Source organism: Oncorhynchus masou, unplaced genomic scaffold (assembly GCF_036934945.1).
Source record: "Oncorhynchus masou masou isolate Uvic2021 unplaced genomic scaffold, UVic_Omas_1.1 unplaced_scaffold_1431, whole genome shotgun sequence".
Classification (NCBI taxonomy): domain Eukaryota; kingdom Metazoa; phylum Chordata; class Actinopteri; order Salmoniformes; family Salmonidae; genus Oncorhynchus; species Oncorhynchus masou.
Window position 1 is genome coordinate 81,543 of NW_027004270.1, and position 27,738 is coordinate 109,280.

The 27,738-nt window shown below is 47.6% G+C and overlaps 1 long non-coding RNA gene across 1 annotated transcript; it reads left to right on the forward strand.

The window, feature by feature from the left end:
• Positions 1 to 667: 667 nt before the first annotated feature.
• LOC135530816 (uncharacterized) lies at positions 668 to 5,509 on the forward strand. Its single transcript, XR_010453904.1, has 3 exons — positions 668 to 3,233; positions 3,406 to 3,499; positions 4,234 to 5,509. It is a non-coding gene; the product is annotated as an uncharacterized LOC135530816 (long non-coding RNA).
• Positions 5,510 to 27,738: the final 22,229 nt, after the last annotated feature.

Sequence of the window (27,738 nt, forward strand, 5' to 3'; positions counted from 1 at the left end):
GTGCATTCTCGTTGATATTCTAAAATACAATTTTGACCTTAGTTTGCAAAATCAGAGACGTAATCTATTTCCACTGCATATTTGCTGTAAAGTGAAACGAATGGTTCAGAAACACAAATCTGAGCTTGTGAGAAAAAGAGAAATCTCAAAAGAGGTTTTCATAATACCAAGTGTGCTTAAAAGCCAAGCAAAAACAAATGTGCTTTCAGATTATTTTTCTGACAAAAATATGGAACAAAACGCAAGGCTGGTTTATCCTCATCATGGTAAAGACACTATCTCTGTGGAGACAGCTGAAACAGTCTCCACTGATGAAGCAGCGATGCTTGACCGGGATAATGGACCTACTGAGATCTGCATAAAGGAGGAGGAGTCAGATCTTCACTCTGAGGTCAAACGGGTTTATTTCTGCAAAGACCAAGATACCGTCAGAACATCTGAAGAGCATTTGATCAAAGATGGATCATGACATGAATCAACACCCAGTAATATTCTGACTGAAAATGTATTCAGCCTTCCACAGTCACCACTACCTGCAGCAGAAAGTGGTCCTTTCGGAAGTTAAACCCAGCCAACTTCACAGATATAACCAGACGGTCCAATGCAGAATCACTCGAGACAAAATACCATAAACTTGACAGAAGTAACCAAGGGGGGGGGGAGGGATTTTAATGAGGATAAATACATGTTTATAGCCAAGAAGGAAAAGAAAGTTGTCAGACAAGTAGAACCTCATTGAGATGAGATGGATCTGCCAGGGAAAAGAAAAGCACTTCCTTTACTTCCTGACTGAGATCTCAGGGGGGTGAAGATACAAGATGGAAAGAAAAGTCTGATCTGCTCGCTGTGAAACACCAGTTTCTCATTTGCCTGAAGAAAAATGAGAAAAAGATTGATATTGTTATATGTGATGAAGTGCAACATGAGGTGGATTCTTACCGAACTTTCAAAATGCTTTGTAGTCGAGACTGGTTCTGAGAAGAAATGCTCACAAATCCTTGCTGGATACAGATCAGGGGGCTATTGAAAATCTGCAAAAGTCAAATTCCCTCAGTTCAAGAAGACGACTCGTACCTGGGAATGGCTCTGGACTAATTACAAAACAACTGTTTAAAATCACTGCAGAAAGCAGAGACAACAAGAGTTTTGCCAAAAGGAAGAAGGGCTGTTGATCACTTGTGTGGTAGAGAGAAACACCCAGAATCAGTCTGGACAGGATGGAGCTTCAGTCTGGACAGGATGGAGCCTCAGTCTGGACAGGATGGAGCCTCAGTCTGGACAGGATGGAGCCTCAGTCTGGACAGGATGGAGCCTCAGTCTGGACAGGATGGAGCCTCAGTCTGGACAGGATGGAGCCTCAGTCTGGACAGGATGGACCTTCAGTCTGGACAGGATGGAGCCTCAGTCTGGACAGGATGGAGCTTCAGTCTGGACAGGATGGAGCCTCAGTCTGGACAGGATGGAGCCTCAGTCTGGACAGGATGGAGCCTCAGTCTGGACAGGATGGAGCCTCAGTCTGGACAGGATGGAGCCTCAGTCTGGACAGGATGGAGCCTCAGTCTGGACAGGATGGAGCCTCAGTCTGGACAGGATGGAGCCTCAGTCTGGACAGGATGGAGCCTCAGTCTGGACAGGATGGAGCCTCAGTCTGGACAGGATGGAGCGTTAGTCTGGACAGGATGGAGCCTCAGTCTGGACAGGATGGAGCCTCAGTCTGGACAGGATGGAGCCTCAGTCTGGACAGGATGGAGCCTCAGTCTGGAAAGGATGGAGTTTTAGTCTGGACAGGATGGAGCCTAACTGTGGAAAAACAGAAACTGACTGAAACACACAATACAATGACAAATCAATGACCAGAATGGCAACCAGCTCCAGCTACTCAGCATCACTCTGACTATTTGTGCTGGTTGGCTTCTGTCTCAGCTGAAGGGAGGACATTGTGTTTTAAAGTATTTTCTTTCTGTCCTGAAGTAGGTCTACCTGCTTAATACACACAGACTTTCATATAGGTAAAGCAAAGCCATGCTATGACTTAACTCTACCTTCATATATTGGGCTGCCTTTATCACAATAGTTTCACTGTTTAAAAACATGTGTTTTCAAATGACTGTATGCTACATTGATCTTTGGATCACACTTGGAATGCGAAAGGTTCCTAATGTTAGTTTTAGGTCTCCCCGAAGTCCGTAGACTTCCACTCTATTAGTCACCCTAGAACACAGTCAACGAGCCTAACGGAGATGTGTATTCATTAGGGATATACTGTAGCTAAATGTTCAATGGAGGGCTACGCGAGCGTTTCTTGGACCAATTCAGAATTTGGTACACAAGGAGGAGGAGCACTAGTCTTTTTAGGATTAAGTGAAAATAGGGAGACAATGTATTTGTATTAAGGGTTTAGTCTTTGAATCGTGGGTTTGTGCAGATTCCCTTGGCCTTCCTTCCTGTTTAACTTTTGATGTCTGGTCTTGCTGTAGAGACTGAATACAGCAGGATTATTGCTGGACTTTTTTGTTTTCTTAACTATTTTACGACGTATTCATTGACGAATCGAACTCCACTACAAATACAAGCCTCTATAAAAGAAGCTCTGATCCTTTTTTTGTTAGAAATAAAAAGACAAAGATGTTTTATTTTCTAAGAGTATGTAGTAGTAGCATTAGTGAAATAACCTACAATGATGGATCATATGTTTATTTTTTTATCAGTGGGCTATTTATTTATTTTTTTCCCTTTTTTTGTGGAAAAATTTAGAAACTGCATCCAGACCTGCCTTACTGTTACCAATATGTTCCTTTTGTGGAAAGATTTAGAGACTGTATCCAGACCTGCCTTACTGTTACCAATATGTTCCTTTTTGTGGAAAGATTTAGAGACTGTATCCAGACCTGCCTTACTGTGACCAACATGTTCCTTTTTTTGTGGAAAGATTTAGAGACTGTATCCAGACCTGCCTTACTGTTACCAACATGTTCCTTTTTTGAACAGGGAGGTATTCTTCCGTATTTTGTAATTTTTTTAAGGATACTTCCACTGACATTCTTAGAGCTGTCATTTTATTGGGAGGAACTGCAGTTCGATCGGAATAGTTTTTCTGATTTTGTCCTCTTGTTTTGTGAGTGACCCTCTCACTCAGTCAACTCGTCTCAGTGCACAAGTCTCCCCTTCTCCAGACACCGCGTATGAATCAGAATCCGTAGCTAGTTGTGACACGTGAGCCTCTGGATGAAAAGGTATGCAAAGTAATTTTTTTTTTATGAGGGGGGGGGGGGTAAATTCTGTTAACATTTTAAGAATTCATAGAATCTGACTGGTGCCAATAGCATTCAGGTCAACACTTAAAGGAATGTGAATTAGCTGTAATTGCTTGGTCTGATATCTTCATAGATGTGTTTGTGTTTCCAGCAGAGTATCCCTAAAGCAGCTTGGTCCTATCAGCCCCTCATGTTGGACTAAACACTTTCAACTCTACACAAGTGAAAACCCCAAATCACTAAAGGTGTTTTAAATCCCTAAATATTATTTTTAAGAATCAGAATTTGTTTTGTACAATTTTGCAGCCTTGAGACAGGCAGCCCAATTCTGAATTTGTTTTCTTCAGTAATTGGTCTTTTGACCAATCAAATCAGCTTTGAAAATGATCTGATGTGATTGGTCAAAATGTAAATTAATGGAACATTTATCAGAATTGGGCTGCCTGCCTCAAACGCAAACATTGTGGCTTAGAAGAATAGCTTATTGGGGATGTCAATGTTATCCAATTATTATACTGTATGTGGAGTGGACATCACTGTGATTAACATTGGAACTAAACACTGATTAACACTGGAACTAAACACTGATTAACACTGGAACTAAACACTGATTAACACTGGAACTAAACACTGTGATTAACACTGGAACTAAACACTGTGATTAACACTGATTAACACTGGCACTAAACACTTTCATTAACACTGGCGATTTACACTGGCACAAATCACGAAGTGTAGCCTAGTGGTTAGAGTGTTGGTTAGAGTTCAAATCCCCGAGCTGACAAGGTACAAAATCTGTCGTTCTGCCCCTGAACAAGGCAGTTAACCCACTGATCCCGGTAGGCCGTCATTGAAAATAAGAATTTGTTCTTAACTGACTTGCCTAGTTAAATAAAGGTAAAAAATAAATATATATATATAATATTTAACCACCTCCGGAAAGTTGATTGCATCATTTCTCTCTTCATTTTATTCACAGATCCTCTATTTGCTATACTAGAGGGACATGAAGTCTGACTCCTTCCTCAACATGTGGACCTGCCCTGAGGATGTTGGACACCACTGTTACACCTTCAGCCTTGTTGATTTCCTGTCAGACTGGTTGTTTTTCAACTCCATTCCACGGACGGACTGACCTGAACTTTTACCAGAACAGGAACACAATGATCAACAGACTCTCTCCTCACCAGTGGACTGACTACTCAGACTGGTTGTCTTTGAACTCAACAGGAACACAATGATCAACAGACTCTCTCCTCACCAGTGGACTGACTACTCACTGGTTGTCTTTGAACTCAACAGGAACACAATGATCAACAGACTCTCTCCTCACCAGTGGACTGACTACTCAGACTGGTTGTCTTTGAACTCAACAGGAACACAATGATCAACAGACTCCCTCCTCACCAGTGGGACTGACTACTCAGACTGGTTGTCTTTGAACTCAACAGGAACACAATGATCAACAGACTCTCTCCTCACCAGTGGGACTGACTACTCAGACTGGTTGTCTTTGAACTCAAGAGGAACACAATGAACCCAGCCATGGTGTGTGTAGGTCCCTCGGGGTTGGGCTGAATTGGAATTGAAGGTAGTCAATTCAGGAAGTTATCACAAATTACTATTACTATATTAATTGGAGAAAAAAAATGCATTTTCAATACTTAAACTGAAAAGTAGAAGCTATTTAAAAGGTTTTTCAATTTAAGACTTGTTTTATTCAAATAAATTTCCTGAATTGACTGCTTTTAATTTGAATTGAGACCAAACCTGGTGACCAGCGTGACATAACTGGTTCTATAGGATTCGTTGCGCAGCTCATACCCAGGAACACTTGGCAGTGTGTTTTCTGCTAATGCCAACAAAAAAACGTTAAACTTGTGTAGCGACCCGCACAGACAGCTGTGTGTTATGTGTTAGGCTAGGAGGTGGTTGTGTTGTACTGACCAGTACCCGGTGTTCGGGGTCCGACATGTCAATCAACCTGCTATCTGCCAATCACGGGAATGCCTGGAATGTTCTGATGCCGGGCATCCTGGTGGTTGGCGGAGTGGCGTGGAGGGGGTTGGGCAGAGGGGTGGAGCATTGGAAGTTAAGACCAGGTTCAGCTTTTTGTTCTCTCTCTTACGTCTGGGCTTCCCAAGAGAAGGTCACGATTGGCTTGTGGGTTATCTGTTATCTTTTTGGCGTGTGCTACGGCCCAAACAGTAGCCTGTGTAAAGTTGGTTTAATAAAACGTCAATTCGCAAACTCAAGCCTCTGTCTGGACAATTGCTCATTTATGATCTAGTCAGGTCATTACATTGGTGTCAGAAGTAAAAACGTTAATACAAGTTAGCCAGCTAGCTAGCTGACTTATGTGGCTAGCTACCGTAGGTGAGAACGGGATTGAAAATGCGTCGAGGGAATCCGAAAGTGAAGGTGGAGGTAGGGGACGATTATGGCCAAGGAGGTGCGTGTGAATGGACTTCGGGGTTCTGTCTGAGGAGATCGCCAGGGCGTCGGAGCGCAGAGGCCGCTTGAGGGAGGACGTTAGAGCGATGGCGGCTGAAGCGGGCATGAGTGCTTCGTCGTCTGTATTTCGCGCGGATTCTGGTGGGCGGACCGAAGTGGCGACGTCGACGCGGCGTGACGAGGAATCTGGGGCTCAGGATGTAAACAAACATGGCGGCGCCCAGTTCCCGGCTGCGTCCGTATCTGTTAAGACCCGAAGTATTCCGGTAAGGCGGATTGGGAAGCTTTTCATGCTCAGTTTGAACTGTTAGCTCATTTTAGGGGTGGTCGGATGAAGAAAGGGCACTGCAGTTGGCTTTATGCCTCACGGATGAAGCTCTGGCCTGTTTGATATTGATCAGCCCCGAGGACAGGCATGATTATGGTGCTTTAGTGGGAGCACTGAGGAGGCGCTATGGACAGTGTGTACAGCCCGGGCTACTGCGCTCCGAACTGAGTAATAGACGCAGACAGCCTGGAGAGCCTCTACGGGTGCTAGCTAATGACATTGAGAGCCTCTCTCGGCGGGCATATGCTCACATGCCCCCTCCGTGCAGAGCGAGCTAGCACGGGACCAGTTCATACAGGCGCTCTCTCCTACGGAGCTGCGCATACAGACCCAGCTGGCTCATCCTGAGTCATTGCAGACAGCCTTGGAGATGGCTTTGGAGAGGGAGCTGGTGTGGGCTGGGGCTTCAGCTGGGGCTTTGGTGGGGGTGCAGGGAGACACACCCTCTGTGCGAGCTGGGGGCAGAGCAGCCCGGAGCCGGAAAAGCCTGCTTGGGTGGCCGAAATGACAAAACTCATTCGGGCTGTGTCGCTACAGGCGGCACGAAACACAAGCCCTGGTCCCAGGGTCTGCTGGGGTTGTGGCCAGCCAGGCCATCTGCGCCGAGATTGCCCCATGTCCCCCAGAGCTCAGGGAAACGGCTCGGGGTCCGCATAGACCGGGTAGTGCGGACCCCTGGCTTTCTATCCCAACCACCATCATCTTCAGGAGGAGCCCACCGGCACAGACGGGGAAGCAAGGCTCCACTTCCCCAGAAGCAGACGAGGCAAGCGGATGGAGCCTGTTGTTGTGGTGGGCCGGACCTGTGTTGGGGACTTTTGTCATGTCCCTGTCACTGTGGAGGGGGTGCCCTGCTCCGCCCTGGTGGACACTGGGTCCACAGTAACCCTGGTGAGGCCAGATATTGTGCCAGGTTGGACTCAGTGTGAGCCTACAACTGTGCAGCTCCGCACAGTCACAGGTGAGCTGGCACCCATGAAAGGGAAGGGAATAATGACTCTGACAGTAGGGGGCAGGACTGTGCGTCATCCTGTGTGGGTGGCGGCTGTGCAGGACCCTTGTATCCTGGGGTTGGACTTTCTTAGGAGCACAGGCTGCCAGTTAGACCTAAATAGGGGCACACTGAGCTTCCAGGGAGGGACTGAAGTCACCATGGCTCCCCTAATGTCACATTCACTCAACCCAACAAACCCTTTACTCCAACAGTTAAAGCAGCAGAGACTCATGGCTGCGCCCCCTCCCCCACAGCTGTGTGTGACTTTTCCCCAGTCCCCCTGTCACCTACGGCGGTGTGTTACATTCCCCAGCTACCTCCATGACACAGCCCTCTGTGAGCCTGGGCCGCAACCCCCAGCCCAGCTACCCCAGATGGGAGAGGAGAGGACACTGTCTGCAGTGAGGGAGATATGGGGGAGGAACTGTGTTGGTCTTGACCCCGAGCAGCAGGAACGGTTGTGGCAGTTGCTGTTTGAATTCAGAGACAGCTTTGCGTTGAGTGAGGAAGAGGTGGGTCAGACTCATCTGGTGCAGCATGAGATCGACACAGGTGATGCTCGACCCATCAAGATGCGTCCCCGCCGTATCCCGCTGGCACGCCAGGAGGCGGCAGACAAGGCTGTGTTGGAGATGCAGCGGGCAGACTTCATTGAGCCCTCAGACAGCCCCTGGGCGGCGCCAGTCGTCATGGTTCCGAAGAAGGGGGCAAGCTGAGGTTCTGTGCGGACTACAGGCGGCTGAATGAGGTAACCAGGAAGGACTCGTACCCCATACCACGTATCGATGAGTCGCTGGACCTGGTTAGGGGGTCCTCCTGGTTCTCCTCACTAGACCTCCGCAGTGGCTACTGGCAGGTGCCCCTCTCCCCAGAGGCCAGAGCCAAAACTGCGTTCTCCACTAACAGAGGACACTGGCAGTTCAGTTCCTGTGCTTTGGCCTGTGCAACGCTCCAGCTACTTTTGAGCGTTTGATGGACAGGGTGCTGGATGGCATCCCCCGACAGCAGTGTCTGGTATACCTCGATGACATCCTGGCCCATGGCAGCTCCTTCCAGTCAGCCCTGGGGGCGCTACGGCGTGTGCTGGAGAGGGTGGCTGCCGCAGGTCTGAAGCTCCACCCCGAGAAGTGCCACTTCATGAGGAGAGAGGTGTCCTTCTTGGGCCACCGAGTGGGGAAGGAGGGGATCAGCACCATGGAGGACAAGGTAGGGGCTGTCAGAGACTGGCCCACCCCACCGACCAGCGTCAGCTGAAGAGCTTCCTGGGCCTGGCCTCGTACTACAGGAGGTTTGTACGGGGCTTCTCAGCGTTGCTGCTCCACTGAACCGCCTGCTGCCGAAGGACAAGGCTTTCACTTGGACAGTGGAGTGTGAGGAGGCGTTCAACACCCTCAAACGTGCACTGATCGAGGCCCCCGTGCTCGCCTCTGACCTCACCTTGCCCTTTATCCTGGACACAGACGCGAGCAATGTGGGCATGGGTGGGGTGCTGGCCCAGGTGGGGCCAGAGGGGAGAGAGTGGTGGCGTACTTCAGCAAAACATTTGACAAACATGAGCGCCGCTACTGTGTCACCCGGCGGGAGCTCTTGGCTGTTGTGGCTTCCGTGAAACACTTCAAGTACTACCTGGGTGGTCTGCCCTTTACTGTAAGGACTGACCACTCTGCTCTCCAGTGGCTCATGTCTTTCAGAGAGCCAGAGGGGCAGGTGGCACGCTGGTTGGAGGAGCTTCAGCCGTATGACTTCACGGTGGTGCACAGGGCAGGGGCACGCCACTCCAACGCCGACGCCATGTCCCGTCGGCCCTGTACTGCAGACGGCTGCCGCCACTGTGAACGGAGAGAGGGACGGGGAGAGAGCTGCGGGCAGAGGAGGGTGTCTGTGCCACAGTGTGTCGGGCGGCGGGCCGGTCTGCTGCGAGCTGCAGACTGTCGACGTGGCTGAATGGCGGCAGCAGCAGGGACGGGACACAGACCTACAGCCAGTGCTACAGTGGGTAGAGGCGCAGGTGAGGCCACCATGGGAAGAGGTGACAGCGCTCTCACTCGCGACCAAAGGGTTGTGGTCGAAGTTTGAGAGACTGCGGCTGGCTGATGGCGTGCTACAGCGGGCATGGAAGGAGTCAGCTACGGGAGAGGAGAGGTGGCAGGTGGTGGTCCCAAAAGCATTGCGGGAGGCTGTGCTCCAGAGTACTCATGGGGGGGTGGGGACTGGACACTTTGGGGTCACAAAAACACTGCGCCGTCTCCGTCAGGGCTTCTACTGGGGCAGCACAAGAGGGATGTGGAGGACTTTTGTCGCCGCTGTGACAACTGCACAGCGAGAAAGGGCCCCCCAGGCCGCTCTCATGCTCAGCTCCAACAGTTCCCAGTGGGGGCTCCCATGGAGAGGGTGGGAGTGGATGTAGTTGGGCCGTTCCCCACCACAGACAGTGGAAACCGCTGGGTGCTCACGGCCATGGACTATTTCACAAAATGGCCCGAGGCCTATGCTCTGCCTGACCAGGAGGCAGAGACCATCGTCGACGCCCTGACAGCGGGGATGTTCAGCAGGTTTGGAGCTGCAGAGTCCATCCACAGCGACCAAGGCAGAAACTTTGAGTCCGTGTGTTCGCCACTATGTGTGAGAGGCTGGGTATGCACAAGACCCGCACTACTCCTCTCCATCCTCAAAGTGATGGCCTTGTGGAGCGCTTCAACAAAACGCTTGGACAGCAGCTGGCCATCGTCTCTTCCAAACACCAGCGGGACTGGGACAAGCACCTGCCTATGGTCCTCATGGCATGCCGCTCCGCTGTCCAAGACTCCACCTCCTGCACGCCTGCCCTCCTCATGCTGGGGAGAGAGATCCGCACCCCTGCGGAGATGGCGTTGGTCGGCCCCTGGATAGCCCTCATGTTCCTCCGGGGCCGGAGTATGCCCGGAGACTCCAGGACCGCCTGGAGACAGCCCACACCTTCGCCAGGGAGCAGCTGGTGAATGCAGGTGTGAGGCAGAAAAGGAACTATGACGTGCACACCCGGGGAAGGCACTTTGTGGCTGGGGAGCTGGTCTGGGTCTACAGCCCCCTAAGGAAAAAAGGCAGATGCCCCAAGTTGGACAGTCACTGGGTGGGACCCTGCAGTGTCCTGGAGAGGGTAGGGGAGGTTGTGTACCGGGTGCAGCTTCCTCCCAGGGGAGAAAGGTGGCACTGCACCGGGACAGGTTAGCCCCATACAGAGGGGCCTCTTTTCCCCAAACCCCAGGAACCCCCACAATTCCCCTCTCTGGCAATGACATTCTCCAGGCACCCACCCTCAGGTGCCGCAGACAAGGCTCCAGACAGCCCACTCCCCCTGTCTCCCCCCCTGTGTCACCGCGTGGTTCCCCAGAGCCACGGACTGTATTACCCGTTCCCGCTTCCTTGTCCCCCATGCCTTCATCCCCTGATTCCCAGAGGGGCACTCTGCGACCATCACGGACACGCAGGCAGAGGAGACCTCCGGGTCGCTTCAGAGACTTTGTTTGTTCCCTCGGGGACGAGGGACTTTGTGGTGGGGGGGCTGTGTAGCGACCCGCACAGACAGCTGTGTGTTATGTGTTAGGCTAGGAGGTGGTTGTGTTGTACTGACCAGTACCCGGTGTTCGCGGGGTCCGACATGTCAATCAACCTGCTATCTGCCAATCACGGGAATGCCTGGAATGTTCTGATGCCGGGCATCCTGGTGGTTGGCGGAGTGGCGTGGAGGGGGTGGAGCATTGGAAGTTAAGACCAGGTTCAGCTTTTGTTCTCTCTCTTACGTCTGGGCTTCCCAAGAGAAGGTCACGATTGGCTTGTGGGTTATCTGTTATCCTTTTGGCGTGTGCTACGGCCCAAACAGTAGCCTGTGTAAAGTTGGTTTAATAAAACGTCAATTCGCAAACTCAAGCCTCTGTCTGGACAATTGCTCATTTATGATCTAGTCAGGTCATTACACTATATTTACATGACTCCTGCAGGAACATCTTTGCGGTTAACAAGCGCAAAGCCAATAATAACGTCGTTCAGCAGTAACTTCAAAACACCGCTATCACTCATTCCTTGTTGGAAATGTTTTGAGGTGAGCCTCCAGAGTGTCGCAGCGGTCTCATGCCCCGTGTACATTTATTCCCAGGCTGTGACACAACCGGCCGTGGCCGGGAGTCCCATAGGACGGCGCACAATTGGCCCAGCGTCGTCCGGGTTTGGTCAGTGGGGCTTTAATTGGCTCATCGCGCTTGTGGCAGGCCGGGTGCCTGCGGGCTGAGCCGGTCACCAGTTGAACGGTGTTTCCTCCGACACATTGGGGCGGCTGGCTTCTGGGTTAAGCGGGCGGGTGTTAAGGAGAGCGGTAAGATGGATCATGTTTCGGAGGACGCATGACTTCGCCTCTCCCGAGCCCGTTTGGAAGTTGCAGTGATGTGACAGAATCGAAAGGGGGTAAAATGCAACAAAAAAATGTTTTGGGGTGTAGGTTTTCAGTCTAAGTGACTAGTCCAACAAATTGCTGCAATGGAACAATTCACACTCCAATGTACGACTTTAACATATCGTCTGTCCAGAAGACGGCAGCAGAGATCACTGTTATATAAAGAAAACGAACCAACTGCCACCACCAGGTGGCGACACAACCATTAGTTAATTCACTAATGCGACCCTCAATTAAGACAAAATAAATTGGTCCAGACGTTGCTGGAATAATCAGACTGTCTTGTACCAACATCGTTTGCCCAAAAGATATCAATACATTCACGTGGGAGTTGGTCAATTAAATATATCTCAATTGTACATGAGAAATTCAGAGTTTCCGCACCTCTGATCTCTTCCAATGGGTTTCGAGAAGGACGCGAGAAGTCAATGAATGCAATTGAGATTCTCCCACTGACCCACACCCAAGCTAATTCATACTATCGTTTGGCCACACGATGGTGGTACAAGATTGTCAATGGTTTTCTCCAGCAACGTCTGAGACATTTTATGTTGTCTGAACTGAGGGTTGCAGAATTCCACAACTCCTGGTTGGAAGATTGCGGATTTCCTTCTTACTCCCGATTTCAAATATACTTATGTAAATGTGATCTTGCAAAGATTTCTAAAAATGTGTTTTTGCTCTGTCATTATGGGGTATTTTGTTTAGATTGATGATGGAAAAATACTATTGAATCCATTTTAGAATTAAGCTGTAAGGTAACAAAATCAAGGGGTCTGAATCCTTTCTGAAGCCACTGTAGATGTGTTCCTGTCGCTCCTTGTTGATGTAAAATAAACATACTAAAAGTTAGGAGATATCTAATCAATGGAAGATGGAATTAAAATTATGTCATTAAAAGTTAGGCTATAACGACCAAGTGCCAACAGGTATACTGCTACTTGATATTCTGAATGGAGTGATTGTTATCTGTAGGATTTGAAAGCACGTGCTCTGCAGCCTTAATTAGCCTAGCTAGCTAAAGTTATTTAGCTTAACTAGCTTCTCCTCAGGTCCGTTCGGAACAGATCTCATATATTTTAAACATATCTGTTCCGCGTGGGAAAACCCCAGGTCCGTTTCGTAACAGGTCCAACTTTTTTAGAGCCATGAAAACCCCGAGTGTGTGTGCGCATGCACGAGAAACATTTATGGGTCTAACCAGAGAATTGTATATAAAATCCCTATTAATTTAGTATAATTTCTGTAGGACCTAGTAAAGATTGTTCATATAACTTTATCATGCCTTTTTAATGTGGCATAAATACAACCAGTCATGATGTTTTCATCTGATTGGTCAACCACTTCAAAAGGTGATCCGGTTGGCTTCCCGCACACATTTGTCCAATCACAGAATCATTCCATCATCCAAACAGTGCGCTGATGGAAAGAGACACCCGTTAAAACCTGAAGGTGTTTGTCATTAAGTCCACGTGTCGTCTGAATTGATGCTGCCAGTCTGCTGTACACGCGCGTCACAAACACTTATCGCCACCTTGGGGTGAATAAAAATGTAGTTCTCTAACCGCAAGTTAGAAGTGTATAGCGCCCGTTTTAAAGTGAATTCGCTCATTTTCTTGCAGCTGACGTGCCGTAATATTAAATAATGGTCTGAATTATTGTGACAGGTTCAAGTTTTACTGTGGTGATTATTTTGTTTTTACCGGACAATACCGGATGACTTTCACTCTTGGCTATTCCACCCTAAATGTTACTGCTTTGTGTGTTTTTTTGTCCAGAAAGTCACAACATAACGTTCACAGTCAGAGGCTGTTGCTCCTCAGTGAGTTTGAAGCCCGTGAGTATATTATTAGTATTAATTACACATATTAGAGCCATAGTAGCCTACATACCTTCTTTATGTTGACATTTTTTTCTGTTTACCAACCAGGGTTGGTGTCAATTCAGGAAATACACTGAAATTCAAATGTTCTTCAATGCTTTTCAGTTGGGAAAATGTGGAATTGGAATTTGGTTTACTTCCTGAATTGAAATAACAACTGATTTTAATGATTCAATAAGACATCTGAAGTGTTGTATTTCGTCAGCCACCAATCGTGCAAGTTCTCCCACTTAAAAAGATGAGAGGCCTGTAATTTTCATCATAGGAACACTTCAACTATGACAGACAAAATGAGGGGGAAAAAATCCAGAAAATCACATTGTAGGATTTTTATATATCCCATTTAGCAGACGCTTTTGTCCAAAGCGACTTACAAGTCGGCTGGGGCCACTACTTTTACATATGGGTGGCCCCAGCGGGAATCGAACCCACGACGCTTGGCGTTGCAAGCGCCATGCTCTACCGACTGAGCCACACAGGACAGGATTTTTAATGAATTTTTTCACATTATGGTGGAAAAAAGTATTTGGTCAATAACGACTTGATTAGTGTAGTGTCAACATCGCAGCCACTACCAGCTAGCCTACTCCAGCAGTACTGTATCATTTCAATCATTTTAGTCAATAAGATTCTTGCTACGTAAGCTTAACTTTCTGAACATTCGAGACGTGTAGTCCACTTGTCACTCCAATCTCCTTTGCATTAGCGTAGCCTCTTCTGCACCCTGTTAACTATGTGTCTATCTATCCCTGTTCTCTCCTCTCTGCACAGACCATACAAACGCTCCACACCGTGTGGCCGCGGCCACCCTAATCTGGTGGTCCCAGCGCGCACGACCCACGTGGAGTTCCTGGTCTCTGGTAGCCTCTGGAACTGCCGATCTGCGGCCAACAAGGCAGAGTTCATCTCAGCCTATGCCTCCCTCCAGTCCCTCGACTTCCTGGCACTGACGGAAACATGGATCACCACAGATAACACTGCTACTCCTACTGCTCTCTCTTCGTCCGCCCACGTGTTCTCGCACACCCAGAGAGCTTCTGGTCAGCGGGGTGGTGGCACCGGGATCCTCATCTCTCCCAAGTGGTCATTCTCTCTCTCTCCCTTACCCATCTATCTATCGCCTCCTTTGAATTCCATGCTGTCACAGTTACCAGCCCTTTCAAGCTTAACATCCTTATCATTTATCGCCCTCCAGGTTCCTCGGAGAGTTCATCAATGAGCTTGATGCCTTGATAAGCTCCTTTCCTGAGGACGGCTCACCTCTCACAGTCCTGGGCGACTTTAACCTCCCCACGTCTACCTTTGACTCATTCCTCTCTGCCTCCTTCTTTCCACTCCTCTCCTCTTTTGACCTCACCCTCTCACCTTCCCCCCTACTCACAAGGCAGGCAATACGCTCGACCTCATCTTTACTAGATGCTGTTCTTCCACTAACCTCACTGCAACTCCCCTCCAAGTCTCCGACCACTACCTTGTATCCTTTTCCCTCTCGCTCTCATCCAACACTTCCCACACTGCCCCTACTCGGATGGTATCGCGCCGTCCCAACCTTCGCTCTCTCTCCCCCGCTACTCTTTCCTCTTCCATCCTATCATCTCTTCCCTCTGCTCATACCTTCTCCAACCTTTCTCCTGATTCTGCCTCCTCAACCCTCCTCTCTTCCCTTTCTGCATCCTTTGACTCTCTATGTCCCCTATCCTCCAGGCCGGCTCGGTCCTCCCCTCCCGCTCCGTGGCTCGATGACTCATTGCGAGCTCACAGAACAGAGCTCCGGGCAGCCGAGCGGAAATGGAGGAAAACTCGCCTCCCTGCGGACCTGGCATCCTTTCACTCCCTCCTCTCTACATTTTCCTCCTCTGTCTCTGCTGCTAAAGCCACTTTCTACCACTCTAAATTCCAAGCATCTGCCTCTAACCCTAGGAAGCTCTTTGCCACCTTCTCCTCCCTCCTGAATCCTCCTCCCCCTCCCCCCCTCCTCCCTCTCTGCAGATGACTTCGTCAACCATTTTGAAAAGAAGGTCGACGACATCCGATCCTCGTTTGATAAGTCAAACGACACCGCTGGTTCTGCTCACACTGCCCTACCCTGTGCTCTGACCTCTTTCTCCCCTCTCTCTCCAGATGAAATCTCGCTTCTTGTGACGGCCGGCCGCCCAACAACCTGCCCGCTCGACCCTATCCCCTCCTCTCTTCTCCAGACCATTTCCGGGGACCTTCTCCCTTACCTCACCTCGCTCATCAACTCATCCCTGACCGCTGGCTACGTCCCTTCCGTCTTCAAGAGAGCGAGAGTTGCACCCCTTCTGAAAAAACCTACACTCGATCCCTCCGATGTCAACAACTACAGACCAGTATCCCTTCTTTCTTTTCTCTCCAAAACTCTTGAACGTGCCGTCCTTGGCCAGCTCTCCCGCTATCTCTCTCAGAATGACCTTCTTGATCCAAATCAGTCAGGTTTCAAGACTAGTCATTCAACTGAGACTGCTCTTCTCTGTATCACGGAGGCGCTCCGCACTGCTAAAGCTAACTCTCTCTCCTCTGCTCTCATCCTTCTAGACCTATCGGCTGCCTTCGATACTGTGAACCATCAGATCCTCCTCTCCACCCTCTCCGAGTTGGGCATCTCCGGCGCGGCCCACGCTTGGATTGCGTCCTACCTGACAGGTCGCTCCTACCAGGTGGCGTGGCGAGAATCTGTCTCCTCGCCACGCGCTCTCACCACTGGTGTCCCCCAGGGCTCTGTTCTAGGCCCTCTCCTATTCTCGCTATACACCAAGTCACTTGGCTCTGTCATAACCTCACATGGTCTCTCCTATCATTGCTATGCAGACGACACACAATTAATCTTCTCCTTTCCCCTTCTGATGACCAGGTGGCGAATCGCATCTCTGCATGTCTGGCAGACATATCAGTGTGGATGACGGATCACCACCTCAAGCTGAACCTCAGCAAGACGGAGCTGCTCTTCCTCCCGGGGAAGGACTGCCCGTTCCATGATCTCGCCATCACGGTTGACAACTCCATTGTGTCCTCCTCCCAGAGCGCTAAGAACCTTGGCGTGATCCTGGACAACACCCTGTCGTTCTCAACCAACATCATGGCGGTGGCCCGTTCCTGTAGGTTCATGCTCTACAACATCCGCAGAGTACGACCCTGCCTCACACAGGAAGCGGCGCAGGTCCTAATCCAGGCACTTGTCATCTCCCGTCTGGATTACTTTAACTCGCTGTTGGCTGGGCTCCCTGCCTGTGCCATTAAACCCTACAACTCATCCAGAACGCCGCAGCCGTCTGGTGTTCAACCTTCCCAAGTTCTCTCACGTCACCCCGCTCCTCCGCTCTCTCCACTGGCTTCCAGTTGAAGCTCGCATCCGCTACAAGACCATGGTGCTTGCCTACGGAGCTGTGAGGGGAACGGCACCGCAGTACCTCCAGGCTCTGATCAGGCCCTACACCCAAGCAAGGGCACTGCGTTCATCCACCTCTGGCCTGCTCGCCTCTCTACCATTGAGGAAGTACAGTTCCCGCTCAGCCCAGTCAAAACTGTTCGCTGCTCTGGCCCCCAATGGTGGAACAAACTCCCTCACGACGCCAGGACAGCGGAGTCAATCACCACCTTCCGGAGACACCTGAAACCCCACCTCTTCAAGGAATACCTAGGATAGGATAAGTAATCCTTCTCACCCCCCCCTTAATGATTTAGATGCACTATTGTAAAGTGGCTGTTCCACTGGATGTCAGAAGGTGAATTCACCAATTTGTAAGTCGCTCTGGATAAGAGCGTCTGCTAAATGACTTAAATGTAAATGTAAATGTAAATAACAAAAGTTTATCTCAATACTTTGTTATATACCCTTTGTTGGCAATGACAGGGGTCAAACGTTTTCTGTAAGTCTTCACAAGGTTTTCACACACTGTTGCTGGTATTTTGGCCCATTCCTCCATGCAGATCTCCTCTAGAGCAGTGATGTTTTGGGGCTGTTGCTGGGCAACACGGACTTTCCGCTCCCTCCAAAGATTTTCTATGGGGTTGAGACATTTCTTAAATGTAAGCAAATGGAACGAAACAAGCATAAACATAACAACCCCAGACCATTATCCCTCCTCCACCAAACTTTACAGTTGGCAATATGCATTTGGGCAGGTAGCATTCTCCTGGCATCCTCCAAACCCAGATTCGTCCGTCGGACTGCCAGATGGTGAAGCGTGATGCATCACTCCAGAGAACATGTTTCCACTGCTCCAGAGTCCAAAGGCGGTGAGCTTTACACCACTCCAGCTGACGTTTGGCATTGCGCATGGCTGCATCATAGTTTGTCCTCCTGAGGCAGTTAGCCTAGCTGCATCAGAGTTTGTCCTCCTTAGGCAGTTAGCCTAGCTGCGTCAGTTTGTCCTCCTGAGGCAGTTAGCCTAGCTGCATCAAAGTTTGCCCTCCTTAGGCAGTTAGCCTAGCGGCATCATAGTTTGCCCTCCTTAGGCAGTTAGCCTAGCGGCATCATTGTTTGCCCTCCTTTGGCAGTTAGCCTTGCGGCTTGAAAATAAAAGAGAGCCGCACACTCCGGAGCTCAGATGCAAAAATTTAATACCAACGCTTCGACAGCCAAATTAAAGATCCAGGCAGCCTCTCGTTTTAACAATAAATTATCAAGGTCACCCCTCTCCAAGGTAGGGTGACATGTTCGATGCCAATATAACGCAGAGACAAAATCGAGTGGCCTGCCTCCAAGAAGTGGGCCGCCTAGCGGCATCATAGTTTGTCCTCAGGCAGTTAGCCTAGCTGCATCATAGTTTGTCCTCAGGCAGTTAGCCTAGCGGCATCATAGTTTGTCCTCAGGCAGTTAGCCTAGCTGCATCATAGTTTGCCCTCCTTAGGCAGTTAACCTAGCGGCATCATAGTTTGTCTTCAGGCAGTTAGCCTATCGGCATCATAGTTTGTCCTCAGGCAGTTAGCCTAGCGGCATCATAGTTTGCATCCCTTGACTAAAGCATTCATTAGTAATACATAATTTTTACTACATGATGTTCAATCTTTTCATGTATTAATATTTGTATAGTTATGTGGTAGTACAGTATTTTCAAGCAATAACAAGTTAGTGTAGTGAACGTATAAAGTGTATGAATTTGTACATTTATTGTCAATATTTGCTCATATTTATGTTAATGTGCTTCTTTACCCGACAGAGACAGTGTCTAATAAACACCTGTGTTGCCAGCTTCACTCCCATGTTTGTGGAAGAGTGACAAATGAATGTGTTTGTCCGTCAGCTTCGGTACCATCCTGATTGGCTGCCTTTTTTTCCATCTTGTAAAACAACACCAGATGGTTCCAAAGGATTTCCTCTCTGACTTGGTGAATTAAAAGGAATGACATTAGTCCATTTTTATTGTATTTTTTTATTTTTTATTTGATCCATTTAGTTGTAATTATAACATCTTTGAATCTTAATTCATCCCATTACTCTTGAAGAGTTATTCCACACTAATTTGACCTGGTGAGGAACAACAAAGATGAAGGGGATGTGTGGTCTTCAACTGTCTTCAACTGTGACGCAGTGGGCCCCGTCAGTGTGATCTTCAACTGTGACGCAGTGGGCCTCGTCAGTGTGGTCTTCAACTGTGACGCAGTGGGCCCGTCAGTGTGGTCTTCAACTGTGATGCAGTGGGCCCCGTCAGTGTGGTCTTCAACTGTGACGCAGTGGGCCCCGTCAGTGTGGTCTTCAACTGTGATGCAGTGGGCCTCGTCAGTGTGGTCTTCAACTGTGATGCAGTGGGCCCCGTCCAGTGTGGTCTTCAACTGTGATGCAGTGGGCCCCGTCAGTGTGGTCTTCAACTGTGATGCAGTGGGCCCCGTCAGTGTGGTCTTCAACTGTGACGCAGTGGGCCCCGTCAGTGTGGTCTTCAACTGTGATGCAGTGGGCCCCGTCAGTGTGGTCTTCAACTGTGACGCAGTGGGCCCCGTCAGTGTGGTCTTCAACTGTGACGCAGTGGGCCCCGTCAGTGTGGTCTTCAACTGTGACGCAGTGGGCCCCATCAGTGTGGTCTTCAACTGTGACGAGTGGGCCCCGTCAGTGTGGTCTTCAACTGTGACGAGTGGGCCCCGTCAGTGTGGTCTTCAACTGTGACGCAGTGGGCCCCGTCAGTGTGGTCTTCAACTGTGACGCAGTGGGCCCCGTCAGTGTGGTCTTCAACTGTGAGGCAGTGGGCCCCGTCAGTGTGGTCTTCAACTGTGACGCAGTGGGCCCCGTCAGTGTGGTCTTCAACTGTGATGCAGTGGGCCCCGTCAGTGTGGTCTTCAACTGTGATGCAGTGGGCCCCGTCAGTGTGGTCTTCAACTGTGAGGCAGTGGGCCCGTCAGTGTGGTCTTCAACTGTGATGCAGTGGGCCCCGTCAGTGTGGTCTTCAACTGTGAGGCAGTGGGCCCGGTCAGTGTGGTCTTCAAATGTGAGGCAGTGGGCCCCGTCAGTGTGGTCTTCAACTGTGAGGCAGTGGGCCCCGTTAGTGTGGTCCTCGGCATTTAGACTTGTTTCAAGGAATTTAATGGACTTCGTATTACAGGGGGCCTGGTCACACACACACACACAACATTGATGACCTGTCGCATTTAAAGTAATTACTGTAAATTCCCCCACAATATAGTAGTGATGAAACTGGATTATTGTATTTAGACATTATTATTTACATTCAATCTTATACCTTTTAGTCTCTTTTATTGCCTCAGCCAAAATATCAGTTGTCTCTTGGGCTGGTGTTTGCCGATTTAGCCAGGAAATATGTCTGCGTGCGAGACGTAAACAAGGCAGGGGTAAGTCAATGAAGTGTCTTATTAGTGAGTAAAATTTAGGAAAGATAAACTGTAGTCATGTAGTCACTGATAGCTCGGTCACATAATTACCTGTTTCCATTGCGATGGAAGTCTCCTAACCACAACAACCATTTGCCTGATTGGCAACGTCGCCCTTGATGGTTAAAGCATTCGGGGGGGGTCTCTTTCACGATTATAATCTAGATGTTTTTCTATTGCCATTTTGTCAAACATTAGGGACATATTTATTTCGATGTTGCTCATATTCCTGACCAGGAGTTCAAATCTTCTCCATGACAGAGTCGAGGAATCCGGGCTTCAAACTAAATTTAAAAAATTAATATCATCTTTTAGATAATTTCTGAAACAATAAAGGAATCCTCTTGTAACAGCAAACCATGTGTATGTGACCAATAAAATTTGATTTTTGATTTGTTTTTAATAGTACTCTACGGTTCATTTAAACAGCAGCCATGTCGGGTTTTTTATAGCTAGAAATGTACCTTTGCTCCTAGCAGCCACAAGGTCATTTTGATGCTGCACTTGCGTAACAGGTGGTCTGCCTGCCACGCAGTCTCCTCGTGGATTGCATTATAATCGCCGTATAAAAATGCAGATTATCGATTGTTATAACTTGAAATCCGCCATGCCGATTTAATATAACATGTTTTACAGACATCTACCATAATTTAAGAGTTACAGCTTGATAAATTACCTTGAAATGACCCAGCGTCACAAATGATTGTCTTCTATTGATTGTGCAGCATAGCCTTGGATGTAATACAGCTGGACACATTGGTAAACTAACCTTAACTAGCTGCTTCATGCTAGTTGTGTTAAGCCCAGCTGTAGTTTAGTTTTCATTGCTGGTATGTGTAATACGTCAGTGGTCATTGATTTGGTGATTGATTGCATGGGTAGTCATGGATCCAGCCCATTACTGATTTCACAGCCAACGATGTGTGCTTCGCCATGCCTTAATTACTCCAAATGCATCTTCTCATTATGTAACTACATACCTTTCTGTTGGAAACTGGAAAATTGATTTTTACTCCCTTCCTCTGGACAGTATTGCAGCACATAGCCTCAACTTTGTAATAATTGCAGTCGTTATCTGTATCTTTGACAACAAACTGATGGCGTCCAAGATGGCGTAGCAGTAAGACGTGTCGTGTCCCTTGTATATATCGTCTTTTTTGTTTTTACATATTTTTTTTCTTCTCATATCTTTTAAAACATTTTAAAACATTTTGCTAAACCTCAGCTTCCAAATACTCTCCTGCAACCCGCCTCACCCAATGTAGCTATTTTTTCCTAAAGTATTTATATTTACTTCGGAACCGGAACCCCTCAACTGAAGCTAGACAGCTAACTACCAGCTATGCTAGCGGTCTTCAGCTAACCGGTCATCAGCTAACCTTTAGCTCGGAAAGCTCTCGCCAGTTCGAACAACGCGACTCTAACCAGAGCATAACGGACCTATTTTTTATCCCCGGATTCCCACCGCAAACGGAACATCTTTCAGCTGGATCTTCACAACTAGCTATCTAGCTAAACCGCAACCCCCGGATGATTACTGCTGGCTAGCGTTTACACGCACTTAGCTTGAAGCTAGACCGGCCAGAGCCCCTGTGCTACCACCGTAGCATACTCCTGGGCTACAATACCCGGACCCACGACCGGTCTATCGATGTCACCGCATGAAGAGGAATAAACAGACTCACCCCATCGTGACGTCCCCCAAAGGCTAACTCTCAAGCCCTTGCTATCTCCTTGCTACTCTCAGCCCTTGGTTCACTCCAGACCTGACTGCCCTCGACCAGCACAAAAACATCCTGTGGCGGACTGCAATAGCATCGAATAGTCCCTGCGATATGCAACTGTTCAGGGAAGTCAGGAACCAATACACGCAGTCAGTCAGGAAAGCTAAGGCCAGCTTCTTCAGGCAGAAGTTTGCATCCTGTAGCTCCAACTCCAAAAAGTTCTGGGATACTGTGAAGTCCATGGAGAACAAGAGCACCTCCTCCCAGCTGCCCACTGCACTGAGGCTAGGTAACACGGTCACCACCGATAAATCCATGATTATCGAAAACTTCAACAAGCATTTCTCAACGGCTGGCCATGCCTTCCGCCTGGCTACTCCAACCTCGGCCAACAGCTCCGTCCCCCGCAGCTCCTCGCCCAAACCCTTCCAGGTTCTAATTTACCCAAATCCAGATAGCAGATGTTCTGAAATAGCTGCAAAACCTGGACCCGTACAAATCAGCTGGGCTTGACAATCTGGACCTTCTATTTCTGAAACTATCCGCCGCCATTGTCGCAACCCCTATTACCAGCCTGTTCAACCTCTCTTTCATATCGTCTGAGATCCCCAAGGATTGAAAGCTGCCGCAGTCATCCCCCTCTTCAAGGGGAGACACCCTGGACCCAAACTGTTACAGACCTATATCCATCCTGCCCTGCCTATCTAAGGTCTTCAAAAGCCAAGTCAACAAACAGGTCACTGACCATCTCGAATCCCACCGTACCTTCTCCGCTGTGCAATCTGGTTTCCGCGCCGGTCACGGGTGCACCTCAGCCACACTCAAGGTACTAAACGATATCATAACCGCCATCGATAAAAGACAGTACTGTGCAGCCGTCTTCATCGACCTTGCCAAGGCTTTCGACTCTGTCAATCACCATATTCTTATCGGCAGACTCAGTAGCCTCGGTTTTCGGATGACTGCCTTGCCTGGTTCACCAATTACTTTGCAGACAGAGTTCAGTGTGCCAAATCGGAGGGTATGCTGTCCGGTCCTCTGGCAGTCTCTATGGGGGTGCCACAGGGTTCAATTCTCGGGCCGACTCTTTTCTCTGCATATATCAATGATGTTGCTATTGCTGCGGGCGATTCCCTGATCCACCTCTACGCAGACGACACCATTCTATATACTTCCTGCCCGTCCTGGACACTGTGCTATCTAACCTCCAAACGAGCTTCAATGCCATACAACACTCCTTCCGTGGCCTCCAACTGCTCTTAAACGCTAGTAAAACCAAATGCATGCTTTTCAACCGATCGCTGCCTGCACCCGCATGCCCGACGAGCATCACCACCCTGGATGGTTCCGACCTTGAATATGTGGACATCTATAAGTACCTAGGTGTCTGGCTAGACTGTAAACTCTCCTTCCAGACTCATATCAAACATCTCCAATCGAAAATCAAATCAAGAGTCGGCTTTCTATCCCGCAACAAAGCCTCTTTCACTCACGCCGCCAAACATACCCTAGTAAAACTGACTATCCTACTGATCCTCGACTTCGGCGATGTCATCTACAAAATTGCTTCCAATACTCTACTCAGCAAACTGGATGCAGTTTATCACAGTGCCATCCGTTTTGTCACTAAAGCACCTTATACCACCCACCACTGCGACTTGTATGCTCTAGTCGGCTGGCCCTCGCTACATATTCGTCGCTAGACCCACTGGCTCCAGGTCATCTACAAGTCCATGCTAGGTAAAGCTCCGCCTTATCTCAGTTCACTGGTCACGATGGCAACACCCATCCGTAGCACACGCTCCAGCAGGTGTATCTCACTGATCATCCCTAAAGCCAACACCTCATTTGGCCGCCTTTCGTTCCAGTACTCTGCTGCCTGTTACTGGAACGAATTACAAAAATCCCTGAAGTTGGAGACTTTTATCTCCCTCACCAACTTCAAACATGTGCTATCTGAGCAGCTAACCGATCGCTGCAGCTGTACATAGTCTATTGGTAAATAGCCCACCCATTCTCACCTACCTCATCCCCATACTGTTTTTATTTACTTTTCTGCTCTTTTGCACACCAGTATCTCTACCTGTACATGACCATCTGATCATTTATCACTCCAGTGTTAATCTGCAAAATTGTAATTATTCGCCAACCTCCTCATGCCTTTTGCACACAATGTATATAGACTCCCCTTTTTTTCTACTGTGTTATTGACTTGTTAATTGTTTACTCCATGTGTAACTCTGTGTTGTCTGTTCACACTGCTATGCTTTATCTTGGCCAGGTCGCAGTTGCAAATGAGAACTTGTTCTCAACTAGCCTACCTGGTTAAATAAAGGTGGAAAAAAAGAGATTCCAGCTCAACAATTTCATAATAAAACGGGAAATTCGATTTGAATGATGATTCGTGTTGCTTCTTCCCGTAAACAAAAAAACAGAACATTTTACAGTAAACAAGGTATTGATGACATATGTTTCTTATCGTAAAATAAGTTGATTCACAGAAGGAGTACTGGTAGTGGGAGAACTTGCAAAGACATCGATTTGTAGCTATTAAAACTAAGTACATTTGGGGGGGGGGTGAGTTGTGAATTAGCCAGCTAGTTAGATATATACTTGGGACAAGCTGGCTACCGTCAAAAAGAGGATGAAGAACATTTGTGCCTTACTGAATCACGTTCATTAGGAAAACACACACTATCTAGTGCACACGTCCTAAATAAAGTCATATCCATAAACAATTAGGTAAGTCTACCAAATGTTGTGCACTCTGTTTGAATGTTAAATGACGAGACAGAGGCATTGATGCGAGTAACCAGTCTTGCTCGGTACATCACAACACATCCGGGTATCTCAAGCACCCCGGTAAAACACAGTTGCAGTAATGAACATTTACCAACAGATGGCATCACTGTGCCATTTTACACCCATAACACACTCTGTTACAGATTTTAGTTTTGGAAACAGCAGGGGGGGGGGGGGGAGTCAGGATCGCTATGATCGCCAGGAAATGTACTTTTGGTGTCTATTTTCAATTGTTGCTCTACTGTTGATGTTAGGTAGGCAGCTACAGTAGCTGAATGATGTTAACATCTTAAGGTTTTGTTTCATTAAATGTATTTTATTTCATCTGGGTGCTTGCGTCACCTACTAATGTTACGCCCCTGAAAACAGGGGAGAAATAATCACGAGAGTGATACGGTGTTGTATTCTCAATTCAACGTTTAGTGTCATAATTTCACAAAAGTAACACATTACAAAACAACAGAAAACCCATTATACAAATAACACAGCAAAATATCTTATTAACAACGCACATGTTCATTCACAATCGACATAAGATGACAGCTACTCTCAGTACGATGCTATTCTTCATTTCAACCGAGCAGGGCTAATATTACTCTCTTCAAACTTAACTCTAACTTCCTCAAGACGTTACTAAGACACACCTTAAACACTCTTGACATGTTAGCGAGTTATAACATTTAAATTACTATTTTTATCATCAATAAAGTACCTGAAAACAGGGGAGAAATAATCACGAGAGTGATACGGTGTTGTATTCTCAATTCAACGTTGAGTGTAATGAGAAAAACCCCAGATTTTCCACAAGGAATATGGGTGGAGACCAGAGCAATCGATCTCCGGCTCATAGATTAAGAGCATTTCGTAGATCACAGATTAACACTTTTAGGCACTACAAAATAAAGTAATCAATATAACGTTTACACATTACTCTCACAATTTGTACCCTTTGACAGATTTTAACTTTAACACAATTATATGAATGTTATCAATCTCTATCAACTAATACTGAATGCATCTTTTTAACCTTAGATGTTTTAAGATCCTCACATACTATGAATTTACTAATACTTTTTAAAGTATAACAGGCTATGAATATTTCCTTTAACCTGTCACACTAACACCCTGGTACAACCCGTAGCTCCCGTTCTCCTCAGTCTGAGAAAACACTGAGAGAAAGGTATGTGTTGCAGATTACTCCTTAAGTCCATAACGTGATATAAATAAAACATCCCGATGTTAATGCTGTAGATATTGTGATAGGGGAGTGTGAGACTATTGAAACATGTAACTTTCAGTGTTTTATTGTTATTAATATAGTTTACAGAGTGCTAAAAGTGCTGCTGTTGCCAGCTAGCATGCCTTTCTATGCTGCAGACGGTTAGCTGAGCTGCCCACTGGTGCTGGCGTTGCATTATGGGAGATGTAGTTTTGTCCTCTACGGTCTGAATGGGAAAGAGACGAACTTGTTTGTGTTGCAGTGTTTTTGTACATGAGTTGTTGTATTTTGGGACGGTCAACACTGAAAGCACCTCACAATGTATTGGGGATGTGAGACAGGATATGTGTTTTACCTTTCTTCATGCTCCTGTGTAGAACAACTTGTCAGATGGTGCATTGGAGACTGATGTGTTCCTGTCCTGTCTTTTCACAATACTATTGCAGATCAACATAAGCCAGCAGCATACCACCCTGCATACCACCGCTGGCTTGCTTCTGAAGCGAAGCAGGGTTGGTCCTGGTCAGTCCCTGGAAGGGAGACCAAATGCTGCTGGAAGTGGTGTTGGAGGGCCAGTAGGAGGCACTCTTTCATCTGGTCTAAAAAATATCCCAATACCCCAAGGCAGTGATTGGGGACACTACCCTGTATAGGGTGTTGTCTTTTGGCTGGGATGTTAAACGGGTGTCCTGACTCTCTGAGGTCATTAAAGATCCCATGACACTGATCGTAAGAGTAAAGGTGTTTACCCTTAAGGTCCTGGCTAATCCCCAGTTTACCATTGGCTCATTCATCCCCCTCCTCTCCCCTGTAACTATTCCCCAGGTCATTGCTGAAAATGAGAACATATTCTCAGTCAACTTACCTGGTAAAATAACGGATAAATAAATATAAATAAAAAATGTATTCATTAAAATAATATGGGGTGGAAGCTATTGACGTTTTAAGAAAGTATTTTTAATATAAAGTCAATTTAAGTTGGTAGAATATCACCAAAGTCAAACAATACAAAAATACAAAGAGATGGGGAAACATGTTTTATATTAAGTTGAACATGTGCTCTTTATGACAGAATGTTAGAATTAGGTGAAATAAAAGTTACACACCCCAAAAAGGTACTCAATTGGTGGAATGACCCAAGTACTGAACTGGAGGTGGAGAGCTAACGATGTGTCTACTGTTGCTTTCTCCTCAGATTCTTAGAGAAGCTATTTCAATCTGATATTTCTCCTATGGTCTAACATAGATGTGTATAGAGGACTCCTCTCTAATATAACATGTCACACATTGTATCAAACTGATGGAATGTCAGGTGTCTCATTGAAAGTCTAACATCTACCATGACTACTGGATGTTTCAATTCTAATAAATAACAAAACAATCCACACCGTAACAACAATATTGCTTTAAAAAAATGCTTTTATTAAAGAGTAAAACTTTGCAAACAAAAATGACATCATCAAACATCACTGGCCTGACTTGAGCAGCTCTGCCCGGGATGGAGCCAGCAACTTAGCTGCTACCGGTCCGGTCCAGGCTACCTGCAGACCTCCTCCCAGACCTCCTTTTCAGCACCTCCCTTAATTAACAGGAGAGGTGGTGGAAATGATCAGAGTTGCATTCAACTTGAATAAAGATGAGAAACTCTGGTCTGTGGAGCCACTGGTCTGAGGGGAGGACTTCTGTTTAAACCATTTCCATTTGGGGATATTTTCTAGGACTGTAGAGGTGGTGATCAGAGATGAATTTAACTTGGATAAAGCTGGGAGTCTCTGTTCTGGGGAGGAGGGTCACTGACCTTAGATGGTTTGTTGC